General features: G+C 40.5%; 1 non-coding gene across 1 annotated transcript; it reads left to right on the top strand.

Moving 5' to 3' along the window:
• The first annotated feature begins 86 nt into the window (after window positions 1–86).
• Window positions 87–194, top strand: LOC148561922 (small nucleolar RNA R71). Its single transcript, XR_015887109.1, has one exon. It is a non-coding gene; the product is annotated as a small nucleolar RNA R71 (small nucleolar RNA).
• The last annotated feature ends 23,251 nt before the right edge of the window (window positions 195–23,445 follow it).

Genomic DNA, 23,445 nt, shown 5'->3' with positions numbered 1-23,445 from the left:
ATGGATCCACCTGCAGAAGTATCTAATGACATCTTTGATAGCTCAAATAAACCATCATAGAATATATCCAGGATGGTCCATTCTGAAAGCATGTCAGAAGGACACTTTTTGGTCAACTGTTTGTATCTTTCCCAAGCTTCATAGAGGGATTCACCATCTTTTTGTTTGAAGGTTTGAACATCCACTCTAAGCTTGCTCAGCTTTTGAGGAGGAAAGAACTTGGCTAAGAAAGCCGTGACCAGCTTATCCCAAGAGTTCAGGCTGTCTTTGGGTTGAGAGTCCAACCACATTCTAGCTCTGTCTCTTACAGCAAAAGGGAAAAGCATGAGCTTGTAGACTTCAGGATCTACTCCATTAGTCTTAACAGTATCACAGATCTGCAAGAATTCAGTTAAGAACTGAAAAGGATCTTCAGATAGAAGTCCATGAAACTTGCAGTTCTGCTGCATCAGAGAAACTAGCTGAGGTTTTAGCTCAAAATTGTTTGCTCCAATGGTAGGAATGGAGATGCTTCTTCCATGTAAATTGGAATTAGGTGCAGTAAAGTCACCAAGCATTCTCCTTGCATTATTGTTGTTGGGTTCGGCTGCCATCTCCTTTACTTATTCGAAATTTTCAATAAGGTTGTCTCTGGATTATTGTAATTTAGCTTCTCTTAGTTTCCTCTTCAGAGTCCTTTCAGGTTCTGGATCAGCTTCAACAAGAATGCCTTTTTCTTTGTCCCTGCTCATAAGAAAGAGAAGAGAAAAAGAAAAGAAGAGGAATCTTCTATGTCACAGTAAAGAGGTTCCTTATTGTTAGTAGAAGAAGAAAAGAAAAAAAAATTCGAACACAGATAGAAGAGGGGGTTCGAATTTGGTGAGTAATGTGAGGAAGAGATGTTAGTAGATGAATAAATAAATAGAATAAGATGAGAGAGGGAAGTGAATTTTCGAAAATAATTTTTTTGAAAAAGGGTTAGTGATTTTCGAAAATAGTTTTTGAAAAAGGTTAGTAGTTTTCGAAAATTAAAATCAAAAATTAAAACAATTAGTTAATTAAAAAGAATTTTTGAAAAAGAGGGAGATATTTTCGAAAATTAGAGAGAGAGAGAGAGAGTTAGTTAGGTGGTTTTGAAAAAGATAAGAAACAAACAACAAGTTAGTTAGTTAGTTGAAACAAATTTTGAAAATCAATTTTGAAAAGATAAGAAGATAGGAAGTTAGAAAAGATATTTTAGAATCATATTTTGAAAAAGATAAGACAGGGAAGATATTTTTGAAAAGATATGATTGAAATTAGTTTTGAAAAAGATTTTATTTTTAAAATCACAATTAATGACTTGATTCACAAGAAATCACAAGATATGATTCTAGAACTCAAAGTTTGAATCTTTCTTAACAAGCAAGTAACAAACTTGAAATTTTTGAATCAAAACATTAATTGATGATGTTATTTTCAAAAATTAGGAGATAAAGATAAGAAAAAGATTTTTGAAAAAATATTTTTAAAATTTTCGAAAATAACTAAGAAAAATGAAAAAGATTTGATTTTTGAAAAAGATTTTGAAAAAAGATAAGATTTTTAAATTGAAAATTTGATTTGACTCATAAGAAACAGTTGAATTTTAAAAATTTTTGAAAAAGTCAAATCTAATTTTCGAGATTTTGAGAGAGAAAAAGGGGAAGATATTTTTTTTATTTTTGAATTTTTTTAATGATGAGAGAGAAAAACAATGAAAATGATGCAATGCATGAAAAATTTGGATCAAAACAATGAATGCATGCAAGAATGCTATGAATATCAAGATGAACACCAAGAACACTTTGAAGATCATGATGAACATCAAGAACTTATTTTTGAAAATTTTTAATGCAAAGAAAACATGCAAGACACCAAACTTAGAAATCTTTAATGCTCATGCAATAAGAATTCAAGAATGCATATGAAAAACAAGAAAAGACATAAAACATGCAAATGCAAAGATCAAACAAGAAGACTTACCAAGAACAACTTGAAGATCATGAAGAACACTATGAATGCATGAAAATTTTCGAAAAATGCAAGATGCACATGCAATTGACACCAAACTTATAACATGACTCAAGACTCAAACAAGAAACATAAAAAAATATTTTTTGATTTTTATGATTTTATAATTTTTTTGTATTTTCTTTTAATGTTTTTTTTTTCGAAAATCATTTTGAAAAAGAAAAATAAGGATTCCAAAATTTTTAATATGAATTCCAGGAATCTTATGCTCTTTGGTCTAAAGCTCCAATCAAAGGGTCAAGCATGGCTTAATAGCCAGCCAAGCTTTAGAATGGAATTACATCCATTGAGGTAATTAGTTGAAGACCAATCCCAAAGGAGTTTGGATATGGCTTTACAGCCAGCCAGGCTTCAACATGCTTCATGAAACACTAGAATTCATTCTTAAAAATTCTGAAGAAAAATATATTTTTGAAAATATTTTTTTTAAAAAAAATTTTTTCGAAAACAAAGGAGAAATTTTTGAAATATTTTTAAAAACTTTTTGAAAATATAACAAAAAGAAAATTACCTAATCTGAGCAACAAGATGAACCGTCAGTTGTCCAAACTCAAACAATCCCCGGCAACGGCACCAAAAACTTGGTGGACGAAATTGTGATTACACTTTGATTATGTAAAATTCATTGCTCTTTCTTTCCCTGGAAATGGTGCCAAAAACATGATGCCAATACCATGGTTCACAACTTCGCACAACTAACCAGCAAGTGCACTGGGTCGTCCAAGTAATACCTTACGTGAGTAAGGGTCGATTCCCACGGAGATTGTTGATATGAAGCAAGCTATGATCACCTTGTAAATCTCAGTCAGGTGGATATAAAATAGTAATGGGGTTTTCGAAATTAAATAATAAAAGAGGGATAGAAATACTTATGTAAATCATTGGTGAGAATTTCAAATAAGCGCATAGAGATGCTTTCGTTCCTCTGAACTTCTGCTTTCCTGCTGTCTTCATCCAATCAGTCTTACTCCTTTCCATGGCTGGCTTTATGCAAGGGCATCACCGTTGTCAGTGGCTACATCCCCTCCTCTTGTGAAAATGGTCCAAGATGCCCTGTCACGGCACGACTAATCATCTGAGGTTCCCGATCATGCTGGAATAGGATTCACCCTCCTTTTGCGTCTGTCACTACGCCCAGGACTCGCGAGTTTGAAGCTCGTCACAGTCATTCAATCATTGAATCCTACTCGGAATACCACAGACAAGGTTTAGACTTTCCGGATTCTCTTGAATGCCGCCATCATTCTAGCTTACACCACGAAGATTCTGATTAAGAGATCTAAGAGATACTCATTCAATCTAATGTAGAACGGAAGTGGTTGTCAGGCACGCGTTCATAGGGAATGATGATGATTGTCACGTTCATCACATTCAGGTTGAAGTGCGAATGAATATCTTAGAAGTGAAATAAGATGAATTGAATAGGAAAACAGTAGTACTTTGCATTAATCTTTGAGGAACAGCAGAGCTCCACTCCTTAATTTATGGAGTGTAGAAACTCTACCGTTGAAAATACATAAGTGAAAGGTCCAGGCATGGCCGAGAGGCCAGCCCCCAAAACGTTATCAATAGTCTCCTAAGATGAACAATGGATTAAAACTGAGACCAAAGATATCTAATACAATAGTAAGAGGTCCTATTTATAATAAACTAGCTACTAGGGTTTACAGAAGTAAGTAATTGATGCATAAATCCACTTCCGGGGCCCACTTGGTGTGTGCTTGGGCTGAGCTTGAATGTTGCACGTGTAGAGGTCCTTCTTGGAGTTGAACGCCAGCTTTTGTGCCAGTTTGGGCGTTGAACTCCACTTTGCAGCTTGTTTCTGGCGCTGGACGCCAGAATTGGGCAGAGAGCTGGCGTTGAACGCCAGTTTGCATCATCTAAACTTGGGCAAAGTATGAACTATTATATATTTCTGGAAAGCCCTGGATGTCTACTTTCCAATGCAATTGGAAGCACGCCATTTAAAGTTCTTTAGCTCCAAAAAATCCATTTTGAGTGCAGGGAGGTCAGAATCCAACAGCATCAGCAGTCCTTCTTCAACCTCTGAATCTGATTTTTGCTCAAGTCCCTCAATTTCAGCCAGAAAATACCTGAAATCACAGAAAAACACACAAACTCATAGTAAAGTCCAGGAATGTGAATTTAACATAAAAACTAATGAAAATATCCCTAAAAGTAACTAGATCCTACTAAAAATATACTAAAAACAATGCCAAAAAGCGTATAAATTATCCGCTCATCAGACTCCGATGCTTAAGTTAGCAAGGGTATTAAGCAGGTTTTTAGTAGAATCAGAGTATGAGTTATACCTGGGTGCTCCAGTGTATTTATAATATTTGTAGAGTGATCTTTCTAGGGATAAGATAGTTATCTTATCTTATTTTTGAGTGAAGTCATCTTATCTTCAAGGGAACCGCCCTTATCCCTATAGGCTTAGGCTGCCTTTGGATTTGGGTCGTGTTCCTCTGTTTGGGCCCTTTTTGGGCTTTCTTGGTGATTTGGCCGAGCTCTTTGAGAAGAGGTCGGGTAGTCCTGATCTGAAGAGGTCGGTCATCCTGTCGTCAAACATCCCGGGTCGGACAGCTCGACCCAGGGTATGAACAGTGCCCCTGCTCGAGTGCGGTCTTCCTCCGGAGGTCGAGTCCTTAGCTTAAGGATTTCAATCCTCCTCTGGAGAAGTCGAGCTCGAGCATTGTCGATTTCTTTTGTAGAGATTCCTCTAAATGCGAAACGTTTTCTTTTTTTTTTTAATTTTTTGAAATAGGCATCCTTTGTTCTTTTGAAACGCGCGTCTCTTTGCCTTTGGAACATGTGAGGGTTTTAATAACTCATTAATTCTTCTCCTTACTATTTTCCCCCTTTCTTCATTTTGAATTTTTGTTTCTTCAAAGATTTGGCTTCCGTTTCTTCTTCCCTTTTGCTCACTGTAACTCCACCCATTTTCCATTTTTTCTGTTTTTTTCCTGAGCCTTTTTTCACGCTTTTCTTCATGGCATCATTGGTGGTTACTGGAGCTTCCTTTGTTCGAAAGGCAATTCCGGATTTTTGCTCCTTCGTCTTCAACTTTCTCGTCGCTTCCTCCTCTTTCAGGTTGGTTCTTCTTTCTGTTTCTTTACTTCTTTCGTCATTCTTCCCTTGTGCTTGCATTGTTCTATCCTTGGTAAAGTTTCAGTTTTGCTTGAATTTATGTTGGAAAGCTTGAACCTTTTCGTATTACCATGCTTGGTTGTCACTGTGATGTATGTTTTCTGGTTTTCTTTCGACCTTATGTATGCTCTTGGGTGAATTCCCTGGTAGTTTGATACTTTTTAGGGCCTTGCATGTTGTCGCTGCTTTCTGATCGTTCTTTTGATTTTTTGAGGTTTTTATGAACTACTTTTTGTTAAAAAGGTTTCTCCTTTGATGAATTTACGCCCTATTGATGGTTTTTCTTCGCTGATAGAGTTGACGACTTTCTGATGACTTTGCTTTGATTTTCTTCTCGTGTTGTTGCTTGTTTGGAAGGGATTATTTTTCTTCGATGCTGGTTTTATTGGGGTGTAGCCTTGTAGACTTTTCCTGAGTCCTTACTCTATCCCTGCCTCCAAAGAATGCCCCTGGACCTTGGTGTGCGTCTTGGAATTTTCCTTTTACTATTTGTATTGCTCTGAGTCATGTTGTCTGAGCTGTTTTGATTTCACCCGAGCTATTTTGATTAGTAATCCATTTTCTTTTCTTGTTGTAGGACTAGTTGGCCATGTCTTCTCGCAAAAATATTGTTGAAACGTCTTCCAAGGTTCCTGAGGGTATGTCCGATTGGCTGGACTCCCTTGTTCTGATGTATGTCTCAGTAGTTAATTCCGAGTATCTTGTGGAACTTAGAAAACGTCACCGTATCTGTAGTCGTAGAGACCAGGAGAAAGATTATGAATTGGTAGCGCCAGACTCCGATGAAAGGGTTTGCTTTCCATCTTTGACCCATAGGGAACATCCCTTCTTCTATGCCTATGACTATTTTTTCAGCCAGCTGAATATTACTTTTCCTTTTACTTCTTTTGAGACCGACTTGTTGTGGTCGTGTAATGTGGCCCCATCTCAGCTTCATCTAAACTCCTGGGGCTTCATCAAGATCTTTCAGTTGCTTTGCCAAGAGTTGGATGTCACACCTTCTCAAACTCTCTTTCTATATCTTTTCGTTTTGACCAAGCCTGGGACTACTAAAAAGAAAGCTTCTTGGGTTTTTTTCAGGTCTGCCCAAGGGCACAAAGTGTTTTCTATGTATGATGAGTCTTTTAGGGATTTTAAGAACTACTTCTTCAAGGTCCGAGCTGTTGAGGGAGCTCGACCGTTTTTCTTAGAGTCGAATGGTGAACCTGCTTTCCCCTTATATTGGCAAAAGAAAGTTGTAGTATCTAGATACATGTGGGAAATGCTTGATGAGATTGAGCATGCTTTTGTGACTTTGTCGGAGGGAATTTGGGGACAACCTCCTCATCTTGACACAAAGAGATTTTTAGGAGACCCTTCCCTTGTCCGAGCCGAGCTGGGTAGTGGTCGACTTCTTTTTACTTTTGGCTTACTTCTTTCTTGTTTTCTATTTCTTCCAGCTTTATAACTTTGTTTTGTTTGTATTTTTCAGAAATGGTTAAAAATAATGACTCCACGAGGGCCTTTAAAAAGGTGAGGAAGGATATAGTTTCCCAGAATATCTCGGCCAAGGTGGCTGGAGAAGGATCCTCTCATGTTCTGCCAAAGCCATCAATACCAAGCTTTCCTAGACTGAGGAGGATGATTCCTACCCCTCGGGTTCATTTGGTCGATCCTCCCCAGACTTCTGCTGCTACCTCTTCTCCTACTGGCGCTCCTCCTCCAAAAAGACAGAAAACAGCTGAGCCCTTCAACCTGGATGCCCCCGATTTCGATGCTGTCGAGTTTGTTGATCAGCAAATTAGTCCCTATGGTACCATTCCTACTGAGGATGTTTCTTTTCTTCGTCATTTGGATTTTATTACTCGGAGCAGCATCAAGATGGCATATGTGGGGGCAGCTTTATATCGAACTGCCCAGGACCTTCCTATTCATGCAACAAAGGCCTTTATGGAGGAAGCCAAGTTAGAGTTCGACCGGATGAGGGGTTTGAAGGAAGAGCTAGAGGTGAAAGTGGCCAAGTTGGAGAAAGAGTTAGAGGGGGAGAAGATTCGGGCTATTGCCTTGGCGGCTTCTACCAAGTTGTCTGAAGATATGGCGTTGAAGCATAAGGAGAGCTATGTCACAACTTATAGGGAGATGATGGGTCTTAGGGAGGACTTGGAGTCTGCCCGAGCTGACTATGCCGAGCTCCAGGGTTATCTTGTAGGTAGTGTAATTGCTGCCTATGAGAATTTGAGGGATCAGGTTCGAGTTCTTGCGCCCGAACTCGACCTCTCCCTTTTTAGCTTGGACAACTTTGTCAAAGATTGTAAGATTGTCCCTGATGACCCTGATGATGATGATGATGATGATGTCAACCCTCCACCTGTACCTTCTGCCAAAGCTTCCGTTGCTCCGCCTTCCTCGATTCCAGCAGCTGAAGTCGTTCAGCCCGAGTCTGATCCTGATGTTCAGATCTTAAATAGGGATGATGGGACAATGGATGTGGTTCCTCTTCAGACTCGTCCTCCTTCACCCCAAGATGCTGCTACTGGAAAGTCTTTGGATCCTTTATAAGTATTTCTGATGTATTGTGTATAGCCCGGCCTGTCGGCTTTGAACTCTTTTATTTTGTAATTTGTGGTCTGGAGTTCTGGATACTTTAGTTTCTTTTTTAGCAACCTTATTTTTGAAAAAACAAAGGTAGTTTTTCAAGCCTCTAGGGGTCGACTTCAGGTGGCCTCTTTTATTATAGCAATTTTGTTTCTGCTTGTTGATTGCTTGCTTAATATTTTCCAAGTATTTCCAGGATGTTGGAATCTTGTTTTCCGACCTCTTTTGATTGCCTTTATTTTTTTATATATATACTTGTAGCTTGATTCTTTTGAGGTCATGGCTTTCTGGGTCCGACTTGAAGTCCCTTATAGCGCATGCCTTTTGTCCGCCGACTTCTTCATCTTGGTCTTTTCGAAGTTATTTCTTAGTAATCCGTTTTATTTGGACCTAGGTCGAGTCTCTTTTAGGAATTTACTTTTATAACTTTGTGATTTTGTTGGGCCGACTTCATCATGTCGGTCCTTTCTAAGTTATTTTTAGTAATCCTCTTTATTTGAACGCTTGTCGGGTCTCTTTTAGGGATTTACTTTTATAACTTTGTGATATTGTTGGCCCGACTTCATCACGTCGGTCCCTTCTAAGTTATTTTTATTAATCCTCTTTTTTAGGGCTGGCCAGACCTCTTTCCAGGGATTTACTTTTTATAACTTTGGTTATTGTGGTCGACTGGTCCGACTTCTTTACGTCGGCCTATTTTTAAGTTATTTTTAGCAACCCATTTTTATTACGACCTCGTCAGGTCTTTAAGTTATTTTTCATCTTTGCCGATTTTGTAGAGATTGGGTTTGATCCCCGTTTGGTCGACCTTTTGATGAATTTGGTTTTAATCTTTGTTGGCCTTTATCGTGATCGAGCAGTGAATTTGATTTTCACTTTCTTTTGATCTGTAGCTTTATAATCGGGTGATGAATTTTTGCGTTTCAGATTAATGCGTCTTGAAAAAGAGGATTTGTAGAAAATCTGAAAAAACTTTATTCGAAATAGACAATATGCAAATATATACATGTGGGTGTTTACCCCTCTAAGCAGGACAATTTTATAGATCTTGGCTTGGTGCCTCGTTAAAAAATCTTTTTAGAAAAAAGAGTGCACTCTGACCTAAGATCTTTATTACCTCTAACTATAATACCTTCTTAGGTTGCAGGCATGCCACGACCTTGGTAGATCTTGCCCTTCTAGTTCAGTCACCCTGTAGTATCCCTTTCCGAGTACTTCTACGACTCGGTAGGGTCCTTTCCAGTTTGATGCCAGCTTTCCTTCTCCAGGTCGACTTGTTCTGATATCATTTCAGATTAAGACGAGATCGTTCTCGGTAAAACCTCGCTGTACTACTTTTCGGTTGTATCTTGAGGCCATTCAACGTTTTAACGCCTCTTCCTTAATCCGAGCTCTTTCTCGAATTTCTAGAAGTAGGTCGAGTTCCTCCTTTTGAATTAGGGAATTGGCCTCTTCATTGTAGTGGATTACTCTGGGTGATCCTTTCTCGATCTTGTTCCGAGGGTTACATGAAACTGTAGGTCGATCTCAGACGAGATCTTCTGTACTGGTCGGAGATGACATGTCCGGCTGGTGGGTGGCGGCCGGAGCTGTTGTGTCTGACTTGTTGGACTGGCTGCACTGCTGATCCTTGGTCACCGGAGGGTGGGGGGTACCTGCAAGAGACTACGATGCTTAAGTTAGCATGGGTATTAAACAGGTTTTTAGTAGAATCAGAGTATGAGTTATACCTGGGTGCTCCAGTGTCTTTATAGTGGTGAGAAGTGACCTTCTTAGATAAGATAAGTTAGTTATCTTATCTTATCTTATCTTATCTTATCTTTGGGTGAGTGATGAGCGGATAATTTATACGCTTTTTGGCATTATTTTTATTATGTTTTTAGTATATTTTAATTAGTTTTTATTATATTTTTATTAGTTTTTAAATAAAAATCACTCTTCTAGACTTTACTATGAGTTTGTATGTTTTTCTGTGATTTCAGGTATTTTCTGGCTGAAATTGAGGAACCTGAGCAAAAATCTGATTCAGAGGCTGAAAATGGACTACAGATGCTGTTGGATTCTGACCTCCCTGCACTCAAAGTGGATTTTCTGGAGCTACAAAAGCCCAATTGGCACGCTCTCAATTGCGTTGAAAAGTAGACATCCTGGGCTTTCCAGCAATATATAATAGTCCATACTTTGCCCGAGATTTGATGGCCCAAACAGGCGTTCCAAGTCAGCTCAAGAATTCTGGCGTTTAACTCCAAAACTGGCACAAAAGCTGGAGTTAAACGTCCAAACTGGCACAAAAGCTGGCGTTTAACTCCAAGAAAAGTCTCTACACGAAATTGCTTCAATGCTCAGCCCAAGCACACACCAAGTGGGCCCGGAAGAAGATTTATGCATTAATTACCTATTTCTGTAACCCTAGGCTACTAGTTTTCTATAAATAGGACCCTTTGCTATTGTATTTTCATCCTTTACTCATACTTTTTATAGACCTTTTCACGTTTGGGGGCTGGCCTCACGGCCATGCCTAGACCCTCTTGTTCTTATGTATTTTCAACGGTGGAGTTTCTACACACCATAGATTAAGGTGTGGAGCTCTGCTGTTCTTCAAGAATTAATACAAAGTACTATTGTTTTTCTATTCAACTCAAGTCTATTTCTTCTCCAAGATATTCATTCGTTCTTCAACTTGATGAATGTGATGATCCGTGACACTCATCATCATTCTCACCTATGAACATGTGCCTAACAACCACCTCTGTTCTACTAGCAATGGCTTGAATGCGTATCTCTTGGGTTTCTAATCTAAGATTGGAACCTTCGTGGTATAGGCTAGAATTATTGGCAGCCATTCCTGAGATCCGGAAAGTCTAAACCTTGTCTGTGGTATTCTGAGTAGGATCTGGGAAGGGATGACTGTGACGAGCTTCAAACTCGCGATTGTGGGGCGTGTGACAGACGCAAAAGGATCAATGGATCCTATTCCGACATGATCGAGAACCGACAGCTGATTAGCCGATGTTGTGACAGAGCATCAGGACCATTTTCACTGAGAGGACGGGATGTAGCCATTGACAACGGTGATGCCCAACATAAAGCTTGCCATGGAAAGGAGTATGAATGATTGGAAGAAAGCAATAGGAAAGCAGAGGTTCAAGGGGAACAAAGCATTTTCATACGCTTATCTAAAATCCACCAATGAATTACATAAGTATCTCTATCTTTATTTTATGTTTATTTTCATCACCTTAAACTCCATAACCATTTGAATCCGCCTGACTGAGATTTACAAGATGACCATAGCTTGCTTCAAGCCGACAATCTCCGTGGGATCGACCCTTACTCACGTAAGGTTTATTACTTGGACGACCTAGTGCACTTGCTGGTTAGTTGTGCGGAATTGTGAAAAAGTGTGATTCACGTTTGAGAGCTCCAAGTCTTTGGCACCATTGTTGATGATCACAATTTCGCATACCAGTGAGGTCAGCTTATCTTCAACGGAACCGCCCTTCTCTCTGTAGGCTTGAGCCGCCTTTGAATTTGGGCTGTGTTCCTTGAGTTGGGCCCTTTTTGGGCTTTCCTATCGATTTGGCCGACCTCTTTTGGAGAGAGGTCGAATAGTCTGACCTGAATAGGTCGGTCACTTTATCTCCAATCATCCGAAGTCGGATAGCTCGACTCAGGGTATGAACAGTGCCCCTGCTTGAGCTCGGTCTTTTTGTTGAGGTCGAGTCCTTGACTTCGGTCCTTTTCTAGTGAAACCGAACTCAAGCGTTTTGTCGATTCCTTTCTTTGTAGAGCTTTTTTGAATGCGGAACATTTTTCCTTTAAAAGCGTGCACTTTTATATCAATGCTTTGGGAATGTGCGAAGGTTTAATGCCCTCATTAATTGACTTCAAATTCCCCGTTTCCTTTGGTTTGAATTTTGCCATCAAAAACGGTTTCTCTTCTTTGTTTCCCTTCGTAACCTCTCCCTTTGCTCTCTCATTTTCTATTTTTCCCTAGATTTTCACAGTTTCTTCCTGCGACGCCTGCTCTACTAGCGCTTTCTGTGGAAAAAAGGAGTGATTCTGGGTTTCTCCCTTCGTCCTCTTCCGGCGAATTTTTTCCGTTCGAGGGTTGACTCTGTCGCTTCTTGCTCCTCAGCTTCCTTTCGAGGTTTTCTCCTATTTTCCAGGTTCGATTTTTTCCTCCTCTGTCATTTTTATGTCTGATTTTGAGAAAGTTCGATTTTTGCTTGGAGAAAGCTTGGATCTTGCTGCTTTTACTGCGCCTGATTATTGCGTATTTTGGAGTTTCTTTGTCTTTTGTATGAATTTCTTTGCCTTTCTTGTTGCTTGATGCTTTTAGGGTTTTCGCATGTTGTCGCCGTTTCTGCTTGTGCTTTAGATGATGGTTTTTGCTTAGTTCACAAAAAGGGTTGTGTCTTTGACGATACACTGCTTGGCATATTTGATGTTGGATATGCTCTTCGCTGATAGACAGTAGAAAAATTTTAGATGACTTTTGTGTTTCTACTTTCCTTGTCTGCTTATTTGAAACCTTCTTTCTCGTTTGATGAGTGACGGGACGTAAGCTGTAGAAATTTCCTGAAACCTTGCTTTGTTACTGCCTCCAAAGGATGCCCTAGGACTTTGGTTTGAGTCTTGGGGTTTTCCTTTTCTGCTTGTTTGCCTATATCATATTAGTCGAGTCATTTTGCCCCTTGTCCGAGATGCTTTTTAGTAATCCAATCTTCTTTTCTTATTGTAGGATTAGTCGGCCTCATGTCTTCTCGCAATAACATTATAGAGATGTCTTCCAAAGTTTCCGAGGGGATGTCCGATTGGCTGGACTCCCTTGTCCTAATGTGTGTCTCTGTCGTGGATGCTGAATTTTGTGTAGAACTGAGGAAACGTCATAGGATTTGTGGTAACAATGCTCGGGAGAGGGATTATGAGCTTGTAGCTCCTGACTCTGATGAGAGGGCTTGTTTTCCTACTTTCGTCAAGGGGGAGCGTCCCTTCTTCTACGCCTATGAATATTTCTTCAGCTAGTTGGACGTTACTTTTCCTTTTACTGCTTTCGAGACCGACTTGTTGTGGTCATGTAACATTGCTCCATCCCAGCTTCATCCGAATTCCTGGGGTTTTATCAAGATATTTCAACTTCTTTGCCAAGAGTTAGGCATAACACCTTCTCAAACTCTTTTCCTCTATCTTTTTGTCTCGGCCAAGCCCTGGGGTTCTTCCAAAAAGAAAGCTTCCTGGGTTTCTTTCAGATCGGCCCAGGGGCATAAAGTTTTTGCCATGTATGATGAGTCTTTTAAAGATTTTAAGAATTATTTCTTCCGAGTCCGTGCTGTTGAGGGGGTCCGCCCCTTTTTTCTTGATGAGAATGACGAGCCTGCTTTTCTTCTAAAGTGGAAAAAGAATGTGAGAGTGCCACGTTATACATGGGAGATGCTTAATGAGGTTGAGCGGGCTTTTGTGGTTGTTCTTGAAGATTTGTGGGGGGAACCACCCCATCTGGATACAAAAAGATTCTTGAGTGATCCATCTTTGGTTCGAACTGCTTTGGGTACTCTCTGACTTGTTTCTATATTTGTTTCTGAGTTTTTCTTCTCCTATGTTATAACTCGTCATTGTGGTTGATTCTGTATTTTCAAAGATGTCTAAAAACAATGATTCCATGAAGGCCTACAAGAAGGCGAAGAAGGCTGCTGCTGCTCAAAACATTTCGGCCAAGGCGGCCGGGGAGGGACCTTCTCAGGTTCAAGTGAAGCCGCCCGTGCCGGGTTCTCCTGGGCCGAGGAAGGTGATCCCCACTCCTCGGGTTCGTCTGGCTGAGCCTCCTCAATCTTCTGCCGCTGCTTCTGGTGCTCCTCCTAACAAGAAGCAAAAAACAATTGAGCCTTTCAACCTTGATGCCCCTGATTTTGATGCGATCGAGTTCGTAGATCAGCAAATTGGTCCCTTTGGTGCCCTTCCTATGGATGATGTGTCACTTCTTCGCCATCAGGACTTTATAACTCGAAGTAGTGTTAGGATGGCATATATGGGGGCTGCCCTATACCGAACTGCTCAAAATCTTCCTCTCCATGCCACCAAAGCCTTTATGGAGGAGGCTAAACAGGAGTTTGATCAGATGAAGGGCCTGAAGGAGGAGCTTGAAGCAAAGGTAGCCAAGCTGGAGAAGGATCTGGAGAACGAGAAGGCGAGTTCCCTTTCTCTGGCGGCTTCTGTGAGGCTGGCCGAGGACACGGCACTGAGGCATAAGGACAGCTATGTGACATCTTATCGGGAGGTGGTGCGCCCGAGGGAGGAGTTGGAGAATGCCCGAGCTGATTACTCCGAGCTCCAAGGTCATCTTGTTGGAAGCGTAATTGCTGCCTATGAGAACTTGAGGGAGCAGGTTCGGATTATTGCTCCCAAGGCCAACCTTACTCTCTTCAGCCTGGATAATGTTGTGAGGGATGGTAAGATTGTCCCTGATGACTAGGATGATGATGATGTTGAACCTCCCCCTGTGTCTTCTGCCAAAGTGTCGACCTCTTCAGTTCCTCCGGTTGTGTCTGGTTCGGATTGCCAGATTCTGAACCAGGATGATGGAACCGTGGATGCTGTGCCTATTCAGATCGCCCTCCCTCTTCTGGTACTGATGCTGCCGAGAGGGCTCCTGATCTTTGCTGATTTCTCTTCGGGTATTTGTGTAGTTGGCCCGGCTTGTGGGCTTTTAAACTCTTTATGTGTAATTTGAATGTTTTGCTCGACTGTGGATAATCCTTTAGGTTGCTTGCCTAGCAACTTTTGTTTTGAAAAACAAGAAGTAGTTTTCAAGCTTTTGGGCCTGACCCTGAAGCTCGTTATAATATTGTATTTTATCATGCTCGTTTGTGCTTGTCTTAGCACTTGTTGCTTGTTGATTGGATCCTTTGAGATCGTGGATGTGGGGGTCCAACTTGTTTCTCGGTTTTCCCACTCTTGCTTTGTATTTCTAGCAATCCGTAACCGATTTCTTTACGTTGGTCCTCTTTCCCATTACTTTTGCAGTCCTCTTTCTTGGACCCTTGCGAGGTCTCTTTCAGGGACTTCTTTTATAACTTGTTTGTAGGAGGTCGACTTCTTTATGTCATCTTCTTTTAAGTTATTTTGGTAATCCTCTTTCTTGGACCTTTGTCAGGTCTCTTTCAGGGATTACTTTTATAACTTGTTCGTTGTAGGAGACTAACTTCTTTATGTCGATTTCTTCTAAGTTATTTCGTAATCCTCTTTCTTGGACCTTTGTCAGGTCTCTTTCAGGGATTACTTTTATAACTTATTTTGTTGTAGGGGACCGACTTCTTTATGTCGATCTCTTCTAAGTTATTTCGTAATCCTCTTTCTTTGACCTTTGTTAGGTCTCTTTCAGGGATTACTTTTATAACTTGTTTTGTAGGAAACCGACTTCGTTAGGTCGATCTCTTCTAAGTTATAGCAATTCCTCTTTTATAGGGTTGGCCAGACCTCTTTCCAGGGATTTGCTGATAACTTAGGTTGACTTGGTCCGACTTCTCAATGTCGGTCAGTCTTTAAGTTATTATTTAGCAATCCATAAGACCTCGTCAGGTTCTTTTTCGGATTACTTTCGATAACTTCTTGCATTATTCTGTGTTCATCTTTGTCGATTTGTAGAAGGTGATTTCTGTCTTTGTTTGGTCGACCTTTAGATGAATCGCGTTTTCATCTTTATTGGTCTTCCATCGTGATCGTGCAGTGAATCTGTTTTCCACTTTCTGCTGATCTGTTGCTTTATAATCGGGCAATGAATGCTTCAGATTAATGCGTCTTGAGAATTTGTAGAATATCTAAAATATATTTTATTCAAAAGAAAATACAAATATATACATGCGGGAGTTTTTCATTCCTTTAAGTCGAATAATTTCTAGATCTCAACTTGGTGCCTCATTAAAAAACTTTTCAGGAAAAAGAGTGCATCCTATGACGAGATCTTCTAGCTATAGTACCTTTTTAGGTTGCAACCGTGCCATGATCTGGGGAGCTCTCGTCCCTCGAGTTCGGACAGTCTGTAGTAGCCCTTTCCCAGTACTTCTGTAACTCGGTAGGGTCCTTTCCAGTTTGCTGCCAGCTTTCCTTCTCCAGGTCGAGTTGTTCCAATATCATTTCGGATTAGGATGAGATCATTCTCAACGAAACTTCTTGGCACTACCCTCTGATTATACCTCGAAGCCATTCGGCACTTTAGCGCTTCTTCCTTGATCCGAGCTCTTTCTTGGATTTCTAGAAGTAGGTCGAGCTCTTCTCTTTGAAGCTGAGAGTTAGTTTGTTCATTGTAGTGGACCACTCTAGGGGACCCTTCCTCGACCTCTACTGGGATCATTGCCTCCACTCCGTACGCTAATCGGAACGGTGATTCGTTTGTGGTAGAATGTGGCGTGGTTTGATATGCCCATAGGACCTATGGAAGTTCTTCAGCCCAAGCTCCCTTCGCATCTTGCAGTCTCCATTTCAACCCAGCCAATATGACTTTGTTGGCAGCTTCAGCTTGCCCATTGGCTTGAGGATGTTCGACGGATGTGAACTGGTGCTTTATGTTTAAGTCGGCTACTAATTTCCTGAAGCCTGCATCTGTGAATTGAGTGCCATTGTCTATGGTGATGGAGTATGGAACCTCGAACCTTGTGACAATGTTCCTATATAGGAATCTCCGGCTTCTTTGAGCAGTGGCATTGGCTAGGGGCTCTGCCTCAATCCACTTTGTGAAATAGTCTACTCCGACTATGAGGAATTTGACTTGTCCTGATCCCTGGGGAAAGGGTCCGAAAAGATCGAGTCCCCATTTTGCAAATGGCCAAGGCAAAGTTACGCTGATGAGTTCTTCTGGCGGGGCGATGTGAAAGTTGGCATGTTTCTGGCATGGGGGACATGTCTTTACGAATTCTGTAGCTTCCTTTTGTAGAGTTGGCCAGTAAAATCCCGCCTGAAGTACCTTTTTGGTGAGAGCTTGTGCCCCGAGATGATGGCCACAAATATCGCTGTGTACTTCCTCTAAAACTTCCCTTGTGTTAGAGGTCGGCACACATTTTAACGATGGTATTAAAATTCCTCTTTTGTATAGGGTGTTGTTTATGATGGTGTAGTACTGAGCCTCCCGTTTTAACCTTTTTCCTTCCTTCTCATTTGTGGGGAGTGTTTCTTCTTGGAGGTAATTAATTATGGGGGTCATCCATCCTTGATCCTGACTTGTTATAGCTAGGACTTTTTCTGCATCCGAGATTGACGGGTTCTGTAGCATTTTCTGGATGAGGCTTCTATTGTTACTGGTGCACGAAATTGGAAATCACAATTCTTCACAAATTCGCACAACTAACCAGAAGGTGCACTGGGTCGTCCAAGTAATACCTTACGTGAGTAAGGGTCGATCCCACGGAGATTATTGGCTTGAAGCAATCTATGGTTATCTTGTAACTTTTAGTCAGGAAGACAATAAAATAATTCACTTATCAAATTTGATTGCAAGGAATAAAAGGGCAGAACACAAATTATACTTGTATGCAATGATGGAGAATATGTTGGAGTTTTGGAGATGCTTTGTCTTCTGAAATTCTGCTTTCCTCTGTTTCTGATTCACGCACGCACGTCCTCCTATGGCAAGCTGTGTGTTGGTGGATCACCGTTGTCAATGGCTACCATCCATCCTTCCAGTGAAAAGGGTCCAGGTGCGCTGTCACCGTATGGCTAATCATCTGCAGGTTCTCAATCGTACCAGAATAGGATTTACTATCCTTTTGCGTCTGTCACTATGCCCAGCACTCGCAAGTTTGAAGCTCGTCACAGTCATTCAATCCCTGAATCCTACTCGGAATACCATAGACAAGATTTAGACTTTCTGGATTCTCTTGAATGCTGCTATCAATCTAGCTTATGCCACGAAGATTCTGATTAAGAGATCTAAGAGATATTCATTCATTCTACGGTGGAACGTAAGTGGTTGTCACACGCGTTCGTGGAGGAATGATGATGATTGTCACGTTCATCACATTCATATTGAAGTGCGAATGGATATCTTAGATAGGAACACGCATGTTTGAATGGAAAACAGAAATACTTGCATTAATTCATCGAGACACAGCAGAGCTCCTCACTCCCAACAATGGAGTTTAGAGACTCATGCCGTCAAAAGGTACAAAGTTCAGATCTAAAATGTCATGAGATACAAAATAAATCTCTAAAAGTTGTTTAAATACTAAACTAGTAACCTAGGTTTACAGAAAATGAGTAAACTATGATAGATGGTGCAGAAATCCACTTCTGGGGCCCACTTGGTGTGTGCTGGGGCTGAGACTTAAGCTTCTCACGTGCATGGGCTGTTTTGGGCGTTCAACGCCAGGTTGTAATCTGTTTCTGGCGTTGAACTCCAACTTATAACTTGTTTCTGGCGCTGGACACCAGACTGCAACATGGAACTGGCGTTGAATGCCAGTTTACGTCGTCTATTCTTGAGCTAAGTATGGACTATTATATATTTCTGGAAAGCCCTGGATGTCTACTTTCCAACGCAATTGGAAGCGCGCCATTTGGACTTCTGTAGCTCCAGAAATTCCATTCCGAGTGCAGAGAGGTCAGAATCCAACAACATCAGCAGTCCTTTTTCAGCCTGAATCAGATTTTTGCTCAGCTCCCTCAATTTCAGCCAGAAAATACCTGAAATTACAGAAAAATACACAAACTCATAGTAAAGTCCAGAAATATGAATTTTGCCTAGAAACTAATGAAAATAAACTAAAAATTAACTAAAACATACTAAAAACTATATGAAATTATCCCCAAAAAGCGTATAAAATATCCGCTCATCACAACACCAAACTTAAACTGTTGCTTGTCCCCAAGCAACTAGATAAATAAAATAGACTACTAATAAGTCAAGAAGCAATAATATCTCAGAGTTTTTGAGTGAAGCTCAGATTCTAATTAGATGAGCGGGACTAGTAGCTTTTTGCTTCCGAACAGTTTTGGCACCTCACTTTATCCATTGAAGCTCAAAGTGATTGGCATCTATAGGAACTTAGAATTCAGATAGTGTTATTGATTCTCCTATTTTACTATGATGATTCTTGAACACAGCTACTTTATGATTCTTGGCCGTGGCCCTAAGCACTTTGTTTTCCACTATTACCACCGGATACATAAATGCCACAGACACATAATTGGGTGAACCTTTTCAGATTGTGACTCAGCTTTGCTAAAGTCCCCAATTAGAGGTGTCCAGAGTTCTTAAGCACACTCTTCTTTTTACTTTAGACCTTGACTTTAACTGCTCAGTCTCAAGTTTTCACTTGACAGCTTCACGCCACAAGCACATGGTTAGGGACAGCTTGGTTTAGCCGCTTAGGCCAGGATTTTATTCCTTTAGGCCCTCCTATCCACTGATGCTCAAAACTTTGGATCCTTTTTATTACCCTTGCCTTTTGGTTTTAAGGGCCATTGGCTTTTTGCTCTTGCCTTTTGGTTTTAAGAGCTTTGGCTTTTTCTGCTTGCTTTTTCTTTTTCTTTCTCTAAAAAATTTTTTTTTCTGCAAGCTTTTGTATTCACTGCTTTTTCTTGCTTCAAGAATCATTTTTATGATTTTTCAGATTATCAATAACATGTCTCATGTTCATCATTCTTTCAAGAGCCAACATATTTAACAATCTTAAACATCAAATTCAAAAGACATGTGCACTGTTCAAGCATTTATTCAGGAGACAGAAAGCATTGCCACCACATGTAAATAATTAGAATTTTTCTTGTTAAAAACTCAAAATTTATTGCCTCTTATTCTAAAGATCTACTATTTTATTCATGTTTGCTGATGATGAGAAAAATAAATTATAACTTAATTGAAAATAAGATCAAAATAGGTATGCTAATTACTACTACTTATATCTACTTTCTAAGGTAAACTCCTATAATGACAACTATCACAGAGTTAAAGCATAAATTGGAATTTAACAACCTTTGTTCTGGGAAGTGGATGTTCCTCTAATCTGCGGAGTGCTTGGTCCTTCAAGAGATAATTTCTGGCGCTTCAATTCCCTTAAATCACGCCCTTGCTCCTCTTGCTCTTTAAGCAAATAGCAAAGAATGCTACTTTGTTCCTTCTATTCTTTCTTTATTTGTTCCAGAGCTTCTTGCATCCTGGTAATAGATGTTTCAAGATACTCCCAGTATTCAGATTGAGGGATTTCTGGGAGAATTTCCTGTGTTCTCTTCTTGATGGGGTCATCCTGTGCTTGTTGTTTTTCCATTGATGCTTTGGTGATTGGCCGCTCAACTGAGATATACTCAGTTATTCCCATCCTTACTCAAGCGTCCTTGCAGAGCATAGAAATCAAGCTTGGATAACCCAACCTGGCATCTTTGGAATTTTTGTTTGCAATTTTGTAAAATTCAGTTGAAATCAGTTGATGAACTTCCACTTCTTTTCCCATCATGATGTAATGGATCATCACTGCTCTTCTAATAGTGACTTTAGAATGGTTGCTAGTGGGCAGCAGAGAATGCCCAATGAAGTCCAGCCATCCTCTGGCGACTGGTTTGAGATCTTCTCTTTTGAGTTGATTTGGGACACCCTTCGTGCTGGTGGTCGACCTGGCTCCAGGGATACATATATCCTCTAGAATCTTATCCAGGCCCTTGTCCGTTCTCATCATTCTCCTATTGAAGGAGTCTGGATCATCTTTCAGCTGAGGTAGCTTTAAGATCTCCCTGATCTTGTTAGGGTGGGTATGAACAATCTTTCCTCTGACCAAGGTCCGATAGTCATAGATAGCAGATCCAGATAGTTTTTGCCTGTCTGTTTGCCACATATTAGCATAGAACTCCTGGACCATATTCCTTCCCACTTTTGTTTCAGGATTAGCTAGGATCTCCCAGTTCCTGATTCGAATTTGCTCCTGGATCTCCGGATATTCGTCTTCTTTCAGATCGAATCTAACTTCCGGGATCACTGATCTTAGACCCATTATTTTGTAATAATGGTCTGAGTGTTCTTTAGTTAAGAACTTCCCTTGATTCCAAAGTGGTTTCGGAACACTCTCTTTCTTGCCTCTTGGAGTGGGTTGTTTTCCTTTAGGAGCCATGATCTTAGTGGGTATGGTTTAGTGATCACGGATAAACACACCAAACTTAGAGGTTTGCTTGTCCTCAAGCAAAATAAAAGAAAGGAGAGGGATAGAAGGAGAGCTAGTGTCGAATGGTGGATTTGAGGAGGGAGGCCGAATATGTTTTTAAAAGGGAGGGGGTGGGATTTTCGAAAATATTAAAAAAAGATAAGATAGAAGATATGATTTAAAAAGTATGATATGAAAAGATGTGATTTAAGATTAAAAAGATATGAAGGATATTTGAAAAAGATAAATTTGGATTTTGAAAAAGATAATGTGGAGATTTGAAAAAGATATTGATTAGTTAAAAAGATTTTAGAATGAAAAGATATAGATTTGTTTTGAAAATTTGAAAAAGAGTTGAATTGGATTGAAAAGAAGAATTCGTGTTTATGGATTAAGATACATTTGATATTTTTAAGGTAGGGTTTTTAGAAATTAGGGATTTTAGAAATCAGGGTTCTTAACATGTTTATGCAAGAAATCATGAATTGAAACATGAAAATTAAAATTAGAATGAAAAATATGAAGTAAAAATGAATTCACGTCCTCCCCACCATCCTGGCATTTGAACGCCCAAATGCTGCATGTTTTGGGCGTTCAACGCCCAAATGCTGCCTCTCCTAGGCGTTCAACGCCCAGCTGTTGCTTCTTTCTGGCGTTGAACGCCAGGAACTCCCTTGTCACTGGGCGTTTTTCTGAACGCCCAGGACGCTGTAAATCTGGCGTTAAACGCCCAGAAGGAGCTTCTTTCTGGCGTTCAATGCCCAGAAGATGCTTCTTTCTGGCGTTTAACGCCCAGATGGCTATCCTTACTGGCGTTCAACGCCCAGTGGATGCTTCTTTTGGGCGTTGAATGCCCAAAACAGACTCTTACTGGCGTTTTCTTGCCAGTGAGCTCTTTTTCTCTGTTTTGTGTGCAGATTTCTTCTGTAACCCTGTGAACTTATGTAATTGACTCTTTACCTTAGTATCAATGAACTTTATATGAACAAATAAAATCAAGAATATGGCAAAATGCTTAGAGGAAGTGATGCCCCATGGCTGGGTTGCCTCACAGCAAGCGCTTCTTTATTGTCTTTAGCTGGACCTTGCTGAGCTTTTAATTTAACTTCAGCCTTGAGCACTCTTGCTCAATATTGCCTTCAAGATAGTGCTTGATTCTCTGTCCATTAACAATGAACTTCTTATCAGAATCAATATCTTGAAGTTCCACATAACCATATGGTGATACACTTGTAATCACATATGGTCCCCTCCACCGGGATTTCAGTTTCCCGGGGAATAGCCTGAGTCTAGAGTTAAACAACAGAACCTTCTGTCCTGGTTCAAAGATTCTAGATGACAGCTTTCTGTCATGCCACTTTTTTTATTTCTCTTTATAAAGCTTGGCATTTTCGAAAGCAGTGAATCTGAATTCCTCTAGCTTATTTAGCTGAAGCAATCTTTTTTCTCCAGCTAATTTGGCATCAAAGTTTAGGAATCTGGTTGCCCAGTAGGCTTTATATTCCAGTTCCACGGGCAGGTGACATGCCTTACCATATACAAGTTGGTATGGAGAGGTCCCTATAGGAGTCTTGAATGCTGTTCTGTATGCCCACAGAGCATCATCCAAGCTTCTTGCCCAATCCTTTCTACGGGTATTTACAGTCCATTCTAGGATTCTTTTTAGCTCTCTGTTAGAGACTTCAGCTTGCCCATTAGTTTGTGGATGATATGGAGTTGCCACCTTGTGGCGAATCTCATACTGGACCATGGTAGAGTAAAGCTGTTTGTTGCAGATGTGAGTGCCCCCATCACTGATTAGTACTCTAAGGACCCCAAACCTGCTGAAGATATATTTCTGGAGGAACTTCAGCACTGTTTTAGTATTATTGGTAGGTGTGGCAACGGCCTCTACCCATTTTGATACGTAGTCAACTGCCACCAGAATATAAGTATTTGAGTATGATGGTGGGAAAGGTCCCATGAAGTCAATTCCCCATACGTCAAACAACTCAATCTCCAAGATTCCTTGTTGAGGCATGGCGTAACCATGAGGTAGATTACCAGCTCTTTGGCAACTGTCACAGTTATGTACAAACTCTCGGGAATCTCTATAGAGTGTGGGCCAATAGAAGCCACATTGGAGGACCTTGGTGGTTGTTCGCTCACCTCCGAAATGGCCTCCATATTGTGATCCATGGCAATGCCATAGGATCCTCTGTGCTTCTTCTCTAGGCACACACCTACAGATTATTCCGTCTGCACATCTCTTGAAGAGATAGGGTTCATCCCACAAGTAGTACTTTGCATCAGTGATTAATTTTTTCTTTTGTTGCCTGTTGTACTCCTTAGGTATGAACTTTGCAGCCTTATAGTTTGCAATGTCTGCAAACCATGGTATTTTTTAAATGGCAAACAAATGCTCATCTGGGAAAGTCTCAGAGATCTCAAGAGAGGGGAGGGACGTCCCTTCTATTGGCTCTATCCGGGACAGATGATCAGCCACTTGGTTCTCTGTCCCTTTTCTGTCTCTTATTTCTATATCAAACTCTTGCAGAAGCAACACCCATCTTATGAGCCTGGGTTTTGA

Source organism: Arachis ipaensis, chromosome B6 (genome assembly GCF_059453495.1).
Source record: "Arachis ipaensis isolate K30076 ecotype BB chromosome B6, ASM5945349v1, whole genome shotgun sequence".
NCBI classification, from domain to species: Eukaryota; Viridiplantae; Streptophyta; class Magnoliopsida; order Fabales; family Fabaceae; genus Arachis; species Arachis ipaensis.
Note: the sequence above shows the minus strand (reverse complement) of the source record. Positions and strands in the feature narration are given on the sequence as shown.